Here is a 9,920-nt window from a genome sequence, read left to right on the forward strand (position 1 = left end):
GCCATTTTGGGTCAAAGGCCGATTTGTGCCTGTTTTTCACTTTTACTCACCTCGAACTTTAACGAACTCCTCCTAGGGATTTTGAGCTATCGGGTTCATATTTGGTCTACATGCAGATAAGGGATGGGGGATTAAAAGTTATCAAAATCGTGAGTTTTTGGCCATGTTTAGGGGGCGTGGCCGGGTCACGAACTTGGCATTCGCGCCAAAAGTGAAAAATTGCAATAACTTTCCCAAAAAAATTCCAAATCACACCAAACTTGGCATGAAGGAGGACCTTCGGGATCCCGACAATCGTATGGGGTCATATGCTGACATCATCAAAGCCACGCCCCCTCAGAACAGGAAGTCACTTTTTTCTCTTGGAAAGGTGCCTCTCTGACCCTCTTGACCCAATCAACTTGAAAGTGTGTCAGAAGACAGATAACTAGTGGGTCTAACTTCGTTTGAGGCACAGTGACTTTTCATAAAAGGGCGTGGCCATGGCGGCACGGCGAAGTCAGACGTCACGCCATGTCCATACATTTACCTCTAATTTCCACATAGATCATCTGATCTGCACCAAATTCAATGTGATTGATCCTAGTCTAGTCCCCAACAGAAAACTGATGCCATATTTGGTGTGCGTGGCCTCATTCATACACAGCGCCCCCTAGAACATTTCAAAAAATCAGCACCAAGCCATGCTTTCACCGAGGAATCTGAAATTCGGTACACATATCTAACTTCGCAGTACCTACAAAAAAGTCTCTTGGAGCATTGGTCCAAACCCCACAGGAAGTCGGCCATTTTGGATTTAAGTTGCCATTTTGACCCTGTTTTGGCCGTTTTTAACCCGCATATCTGAGCAAACTCCTCCTACAGCTTTTGACTTAGAGACTTGAAAATCACTCAATATACTCTTAAGGGATTGGGGATCAAAAGTTATCAAAAGCTTTTTGATACATGAAAGCGTGTGGGCGTGGCCACGCATCAAAATATGACTTCTCGCCATAAAACACTAAATTGATATAGCTCCTACAAGGAAAGTCACAGACAACTGAAATCTTCTGGGATTGATCTGCCTCTAGGCCTCAACAATATTCACTGATCAGATGCTGACATAATCGAAGTCCCGCCCCCTGACAACAGGAAGTATCACGTTTTCCTTTACAGAGTCAATGTTTGATGTTCTTCACCTAATCAATGTGAAACTGTCCCAAGTAACAGATAACATGATGCTCTTAGACAGTCGACAGTACTTACTGCTTTAGCTGGAGGGTGTGAATATGATGGCGTGGCGAATTCTGATGTCACGCCATGGCCATACGTTTGGCTCTAAATTACACATGCATTTACTCAAAACTGAATATGCTTGATCTTTGTCAGCCCCCAAAGAGCTCTATTGGATTACATTTAAATTTGGATCAACAGCGCCCCCTAGGACACTTCAAGGGCTATATCTCCCTCATACATCCTCGGATCCATTTGTGATGTAGTATACATGATCATGTGTTAATGATGGACATTTTGACACAGTCAATAGATGACATCACTTTAGCCCCGCCCACTAATAACTAAATGACTGTAGCTTCCATATGGACAGTCTGATTCACTCCAAACTGATTATGGTTGATCTTTGTCAGCCCCCAAACAGCTCTATTGGATTACATTGGAATTTGGATCAACAGTGCCCCCTAGGACGCTTCAAGGGCTATATCTCCCTCATACGTCATTGGATCCACTTGAAATATAATATAATACATCATGGATTAATTCTGAACATGTTAACAAAAACTCAGTTGATGAGATCACTTTAGCTCACTCACTAATAGCCAAGTGAGAGCAGCTTCCTTCAGGAAGGTTGGATTTCATCCACATTTTCAATGCTTTCCGCTGGAGAGGATCCCTGCATGACTCAAGATGGTATGAAAGGTTGCTCACTGTGCAGTCTACTCTTACTCTTACCCGCTATAAAACTTTGATTGGTCTGTCTTTAACATAGAATGCCAGATTCAAAACAAACTTGCTGTTAATGCTCCATGTTGGGTTGCTTACCATATTATTTGATTATATGCTTGGATCCAAAAAGCTCAACCCCCCAGCAATAGGAAGAATGATGTTTCTATGTTTTATGTACTTTAAACAGTATTACAAGTTCAAAAGACTGCCTCATTACACAAAAGACAGGTCCTTCACACAGTTCACTTCAAGTCATACAAATGATACTTTTAAGTATTTCACTGACCTCTCACATGTGAATGGCCTTTCAAACTTTGTCATACATAATTTTGCTTAACTCTGTCCTTGTTCTTTTCACTTATTTTCAATGTTAATTGAGTTTACTTGTGAAGCAATTTGTGGTTTAATCTCATAAATAACAGAATTAGTACTTTCAAATACTCTTTGTTGATACATAACATGATCAGGAAGCCTACTGATAACTTTTGCCAGGAGCAACTTCTGATTCCTATACAATGTGTACAATTCAAAGTGTGTTTATTTACATAACACTAATTCACAACCTATGTAATTTCAGGTTAATTTATTCCAATCATAAAAATTTAAGTCGAGGACAAATTTTCCACTTGATCATACATACATTACATCCCACAATGAGGTCAAGTTCAGTTTTTTATTCTACTTCTTCAGATGTTTTCTATGTAAAAGACCCCAGCAGCTTGCATCGAATCATTGACTTGCAGTGTTCACTCTTCCTGGATCAGCATGTAGCCAATGGATGGTTGATCGCAGTGTCCTTGACTTGGCAGTCATCCCTCATACTGGGCACGCATGTAGCCACAGTGGACAGGATAAAGTCTTCTTTAGCATGAACACAAACATCTACTGTAACCAGTACCAGACTCCCTGAGAGGCCATCTGACATGACTGACTGGGGGTTTGACAACACAGAGTACACACAAAAGAACACAGAAGCACAGTACCTTCAACAGAGACAAAAATTACACAGGTTAAAAAGGTGTTAACAGCAATTACAATATTTTAGGGTTTGTCATTTATTTTATAATATAGTCATTGTCAACACAACCAGCAAGGCACCACAGGGAGTTGAACCCTGTCCCAAAATTGAGAGTACCACTACCAGTGCCTTTTGCTTTTTTGGGTACCATGACAAGGTAAAGCAAAACCTCCATCAAGGACAGCATATTCAATGTTACATTTCCAATTACATTCAAAACATTTTTATAACCCAGTACAATTATTAATAAAGCATGTCGGATTCATAACATGCTCAACTTTTGTCAATTTGTTTGGCAATAAATGCTGTCTTAATGGAGGAAACGAAACCTTAATAAATTACAAACATTTTCTACTCGTACTCGTACTCGTCGTCTTCCGCTTATCCGGGACCGGGTCGCGGGGGCAGCAGACTCAACAGAGACGCCCAGACGTCCCTCTCTCCAGACACCTCCTCCAGTTCCTCCAGGGGGAGCCCAAGGCGTTCCCAGGCCAGCCGAGAGACATAGTCCCTCCAGCGTGTCCTGGGCCGTCCCCTGGGCCTCCTCCCGGTGGGACGTGCCATGAATACCTCCCGAGGAAGGCGTCCAGGAGGCATCCGGTATAGATGCCCGAGCCACCTCAACTGGCTCCTCTCGATGTGGAGGAGCAGCGACTCTACTCCGAGCCCCTCCCGGATGGCCGAGCTCCTCACCCTATCTCTAAGGGAGTGCCCAGCCACCCTACGGAGGAAGCTCATTTCAGCCGCTTGTATCCGGGATCTCGTTCTTTCGGTCATGACCCAAAGTTCATGGCCATAGGTGAGGGTAGGAAGGTAGACCGACCAGTAAATTGAGAGCTTTGCTTTTCGGCTCAGCTCTCTCTTCACCACAATGGACCGGCACAGCGCCCCCATTACTGTGGCAGCCGCACCAATCCGTCTGTCGATCTCCCGCTCCATTCTTCCCTCACTCGTGAACAAGACCCCGAGATACTTAAACTCCTCCACTTGAGTCAGGAACTCCCCTCCAACCTGAAGAGGACAAGCCACCCTTTTCCGGTCGAGTACCATGGCCTCGGACTTGGAGGAGCTGATCCTCATCCCAGCCGCTTCACACTCGGCTGCGAACCGCCACAGCGCATGCTGTAGGTCTTGGCTAGAGGGGGCCAGCAGGACCACGTCATCTGCAAAAAGAAGAGACGAAATCCACTGGTCCCCAAACCCAACCCCCTCCGGCCCTTGGCTACGTCTAGAAATCCTGTCCATAAAAGTTATGAACAGGACCGATGACAAAGGGCAGCCCTGCCGGAGTCCAACATGCACTGGGAACAGGTCCGACTTAGTGCCGGCAATGCGGACCAAACTCCTGCTCTGCTCGTACAGGGACCGGATGGCCCCTAGTAAAGGGCCCCCGATTCCATACTCCTGGAGCACCCCCCACAGGGCATCACGAGGGACACAGTCGAATGCCTTCTCCAGGTCCACAAAACACATGTGAACCGGTTGGGCAAACTCCCATGAACCCTCGAGCACCCTGTAGAGGGTATAGAGCTGGTCCAGTGTTCCACGGCCGGGACGAAAACCACACTGCTCCTCCTGAAGCCGAGGTTTGACTATCGGTTGGACTCTCCTCTCCAATACCCTGGCGTAGGCCTTACCAGGGAGGCTGAGGAGTGTGATCCCCCTGTAGTTGGAACACACCCTCCGGTCCCCCCTTTCACCACCCCAGTCTGCCAGTCCAGAGGCACTGTCCCCGACCGCCATGCAATGTTGAAGAGACGTGTCAACCATGACAGCCCTACAACATCCAAAGACTTGAGGTACTCAGGGCGGATCTCATCCAACCCCGAAGCCTTGCCATCGCGGAGCTTTTTAACCACCTCGGTGACTTTAGCCTGGGTGATGAAAGAGTCCAACCCTGAGTCCCCAGCCTCTGTTTCCACCAGGGAATGCGTGATGGCAGGATTGAGGAGATCCTCGAAGTACTCCTTCCACCACACAAACACTTTCTATTGCATGCAAAATGTAAATCTTTATCAAAAAATGATTTTACATTTTAAACTATCCATCAAAATACATAAAAAAATTGTTCACTATTATCTCACGATACTACACTTAAAAATTGAAATTATGGCCTCATGATCACTAAAATATGTAGGCACAACAATGGCCTCTACGTCATACACTGAAGATTTCACATAAACATGATCAATTAAAGTGCCACTGTCGGTTGTTGGCTCTCTCACAATCTGATCATAGCCTCTCTCTGTCACAAATTTGGAGAGATTAGATGATTTCAAAAAATCATCATTGAAATCTCCAATCACTGCAGCTGTGTCACTTAGTGGCTCAAGCCAATCAAGTAATTTGCCCAAGTTCTTCTTAAACAGTGACAAAGGATACGACGGTGGGCGATAAACAACAGCGACCACAAAGCTGAAGCTCTGAAAGTGATAAACCAGACACTCCAAATTAACATCTGGTACACTCAAAACTTCATATGCCACACCATCAGCGCAATACATGCCAACTCCACCGTGCTGTTGGCCCTGCAATTCCACTAATGCTGGAATATTGCTGTTATACGATAAACTTCGTGGACAGTTCTGAAAACTGTAGCCAGCAATCTTTACCGCATCAGCTGAAAAAGCTGCAGGCAGCCATGTTTCTGTCACAGCAATGCAACTAGGCTGAACCTGCTTTATACAAGAGGCAAAATCAGCCACATGTCCAGGCAAACTTTGCACATTCATCAAAAATATACTAAAATCTTTGAAATTTAAACTACCCAACACATTTTCCATGATTAAAGGTGACATGGCCTTAAGGGCAACCTTTATGTCTTCCTTACAATAAATCCTCTTCTCATCAAACTCCTGAATCACAAGCCCAGAAAGGTTTCTAACACGACTCAATGCTACATAAGCCTGTCCCGCTGAAAAGATCTTATCCAAATTAACTACGGCTCTGTCAACAGTTACACCTTGTACCTTGTGAACTGTACAGGCCCAAGCCAATTTCAGTGGAAACTGCCTCCGCATTCCACCTTTCTTTGTAGCCCTTTCTTCCGCTGGTTCAATTGCAGTGGCGCCAACAAATTCTGCTGAAGTGGTCTGGCACTGCTTCCTCCTCTGTGACCCAACATGATCTTCATCAAACTTCACATAAACTTTGAGAGGAAAGTCATCCTTTTCCCACAAGCACCATTCACCAAACCATCTGCAACATCAACATTTTTGCACAACATAACACGAGCATCTTTACCCAAACACAAGTCCTCAGATAAACATGTGCTAGAAGCTCTAGCATGATTCCCTTCTAGCAATCTCAGTTTACCCGTCTTTTTATCAGTCACATAATCTCGTGCTCCAATCACTATATGATCAGGACAGCAATTACTGACCTGCTCAATATTGTGCTCATTTACCTGTCGATTTGTGGCAAAAATATGCAAGGCTGAGCTGACCTCACCAGTTTCACATTGCTTTAAGAGCTTAACATCATCTGCCAACATTGGAGTACCTTTACTATGAACTCTAACTCTATTTAGTAACTCTGCAAACACCCTATATTTCTGTCTAACTATTTCTGTTAATTCAACAATCTTAAATAAACTATGCCACAAGTTACTAGTCACACTCTCCACATACAAGGCTTTGCCTTTTACTGGAGGCAACTGGAAAAAATCCCCAACAGCAATGACACTAACATTTCCAAATGAAGAAAAGTCACCAGTCTGCTTTATCTGCCTCAACCTACCGTGGATATATGACAACAAGTTATGGTCTACCATAGATATTTCATCAATTATAAGAAGCTGGAGATCACTATATTTAACTCGCAATGAATTCAGCTTCTCTTCCCCCAATGGTGTACAGGTCCTTCTCAAAATATTAGCATATTGTGATAAAGTTCATTATTGTCCATAATGTCATGATGAAAATTGAACATTCATATATTTTAGATTCATTGCACACTAACTGAAATATTTCAGGTCTTTTATTGTCTTAATACGGATGATTTTGGCATACAGCTCATGAAAACCCCAAATTCCTATCTCACAAAATTAGCATATTTCATCCGACCAATAAAAGAAAAGTGTTTTTAATACAAAAAACGTCAACCTTCAAATAATCATGTACAGTTATGCACTCAATACTTGGTCGGGAATCCTTTTGCAGAAATGACTGCTTCAATGTGGCATGGCATGGAGGCAATCAGCCTGTGGTACTGCTGAGGTCTTATGGAGGCCCAGGATGCTTCGATAGCGGCCTTTAGCTCATCCAGAGTGTTGGGTCTTGAGTCTCTCAACATTTTCTTCACAATACCCCACAGATTCTCTATGGGGTTCAGGTCAGGAGAGTTGGCAGGCCAATTGAGCACAGTGATACCATGGTCAGTAAACCATTTACCAGTGGTTTTGGCACTGTGAGCAGGTGCCAGGTTGTGCTGAAAAATGAAATCTTCATCTCCATAAAGCTTTTCAGCAGATGGAAGCATGAAGTGCTCCAAAATCTCCTGATAGCTAGCTGCATTGACCCTGCCCTTGATAAAACACAGTGGACCAACACCAGCAGCTGACACGGCACCCCAGACCATCACTGACTGTGGGTACTTGACACTGGACTTCTGGCATTTTGGCATTTCCTTCTCCCCAGTCTTTCTCCAGACTCTGGCACCTTGATTTCCAAATGACATGCAGAATTTGCTTTCATCCGAAAAAAGTACTTTGGACCACTGAGCAGCAGTCCAGTGCTGCTTCTCTGTAGCCCAGGTCAGGCGCTTCTGCCGCTGTTTCTGGTTCAAAAGTGACTTGACCTGGGGAATGCGGCACCTGTAGCCCATTTCCTGCACACGCCTGTGCACGGTGGCTCTGGATGTTTCTACTCCAGACTCCAGTCCACTGCTTCCGCAGGTCCCCCAAGGTCTGGAATCGGCCCTTCTCCACAATCTTCCTCAGGGTCCGGTCACCTCTTCTCGTTGTGCAGCGTTTTCTGTCACACCTTTTCCTTCCCACCAACTTCCCACTGAGGTGCCTTGATACAGCACTCTGGGAACAGCCTATTCATTCAGAAATTTCTTTCTGTGTCTTACCCTCTTGCTTGAGGGTGTCAATAGTGGCCTTCTGGACAGGTGTGTCAGAATGCCATTGTTGTTACCAGTACTATTTTTACTTATTTCTACTTATTTTTAGAAGGACATTTTAGATTGTGAACTCTATTATGAGAGTTCAAAAGGGGAATTGTAGAATATAAACTATCTATGTGTGTAATATAAACTATCTATATGTGTAACTGGAATGTGTGGAAATAGGGGGGTCAAGCTTAGGGAGTGAAACATAGAAGGGGCCTAGGGGAGTGAGAAGCATAGAGAGTGCAAGGTCATAAATTAGAAGAGGACAGGGAAGGCCAGAGACAGGGGAGGATAAGTTGCATGTTACAATCAGAAGTATTCCTTATTTGGACTGTTATGTTATGTTATGTTATGTTATGTTATGTTATACATGTGTGACATGATATATGTATATGTTGAACACACCCTTGAGACTGAATAAAACGAGCTAAAAGCAAGAGTTGATTAGAGATGGGTTTGCAGCTGCTTGGCACTCCATCTCTCACTCTGCAGAGGCGAACATAAAGTAGATTGTACTTGTGTTTATTTCACTCTTTGAAACCTGTACCCAAATCAACGGACCCGGGGAAGCAGAGACGGCTTCAACAGGTGTCATCTAATCTTGTAGTCGAGTAATGACATTTCTTCCTTCTGTTAATAAAGCTGTCCCTATGTCTAGGGGTGGCTTGTTTGGAACATTAGAATAGATAGCTCACATGACTGTCCATTGGGATCTCTTATCCAAACTGGTTCAGACTCACATGCTTGTGTCAGTTTCCCACTAGCTGACCTCACTGTTATTTGCTGATCACTAAGTCTGGAATTTGGGATTGTTTCTCTACAGGTGGTCCTGCATGCTCCGGTATCACAAAGAAAAGTAATTGATTTTCCATTCAACAGTAAGGTAACTTCAGGTTTAATGCTATCTAGGGAGAGAAGGTCCTGGAAATTTAGGAGGACATCCTGCCCCTGTGTTTTCAGGAACAATTTCACTTGTTTTCTGTGCTAGTCATGCTGAATCATTATTTCTCCTTTCAGGACAGTCTCTGGCCAGATGTCCTTATATCCCACAACACCAACACCCTGAGGTGTATTGTCTGTAATTTTCTCTGCTCACTCCTCCTCTCTGACCCCTGCGATTTTGTCCTCTGCCTCTAAATCCTCCTCTTCCTCTGTTGTTCTGATAATAAATCTGTTCTTCTTCTTCTTCTTGCTGAAAAAAGGTGCTGGCTATTTTTTTTGTTTTTTATCCTTCATTACTTTCTCTGCATGGAGGGCATGATTAACATAGTCTTCTAGATTTACTGTGGGGAACCCTATAAAATGTCTCCTTACCCAGGTATTAATTGCATCCCTGGAACCAGCATGTAGTGCATTTTTTAACTGCTGTCGATAAGCGCCTTGCTCGTTTTCATCTTCTTGTAGACCACTATGTATTTTAAACACTTTTGTCAGTCTAATCCTATATTCTTCAACAGGTTCTTCCTCTTTTTGTTTCACTCTGGCTATTTCTGCGTAGTCAGCTCTGCGTCTGTATCTAACTGTAAGCCTATCGATTAATCCCCTCACTCTGTTCTGCTGTTAAAAAGAGTAAAATATTTTCTAAGGTTACACAGAGAAAAAAAATGTGTCATGCCATGAACCTCCGTGACACGCTGTATCAACAGCCTTCAGCGTCTCAAAACAATAATAAAAAAAAAAACACAAATAAAACATACAGCCATGGTGGGGATTGATTTATTCACCAAAGGGACTCATTTTAGCCCATCCAATCCTGTCAAACCTCATCAGATCTTTGGTACAAAACAAAAACTTTCCACCTACTCTTTTTACTCACTTTCTTTTGTCCTGCTGTTCTACTTTGCAAGTC

The sequence above is a fragment of the Girardinichthys multiradiatus genome, chromosome 18 (genome assembly GCF_021462225.1).
Source record: "Girardinichthys multiradiatus isolate DD_20200921_A chromosome 18, DD_fGirMul_XY1, whole genome shotgun sequence".
Classification (NCBI taxonomy): Eukaryota; Metazoa; Chordata; class Actinopteri; order Cyprinodontiformes; family Goodeidae; genus Girardinichthys; species Girardinichthys multiradiatus.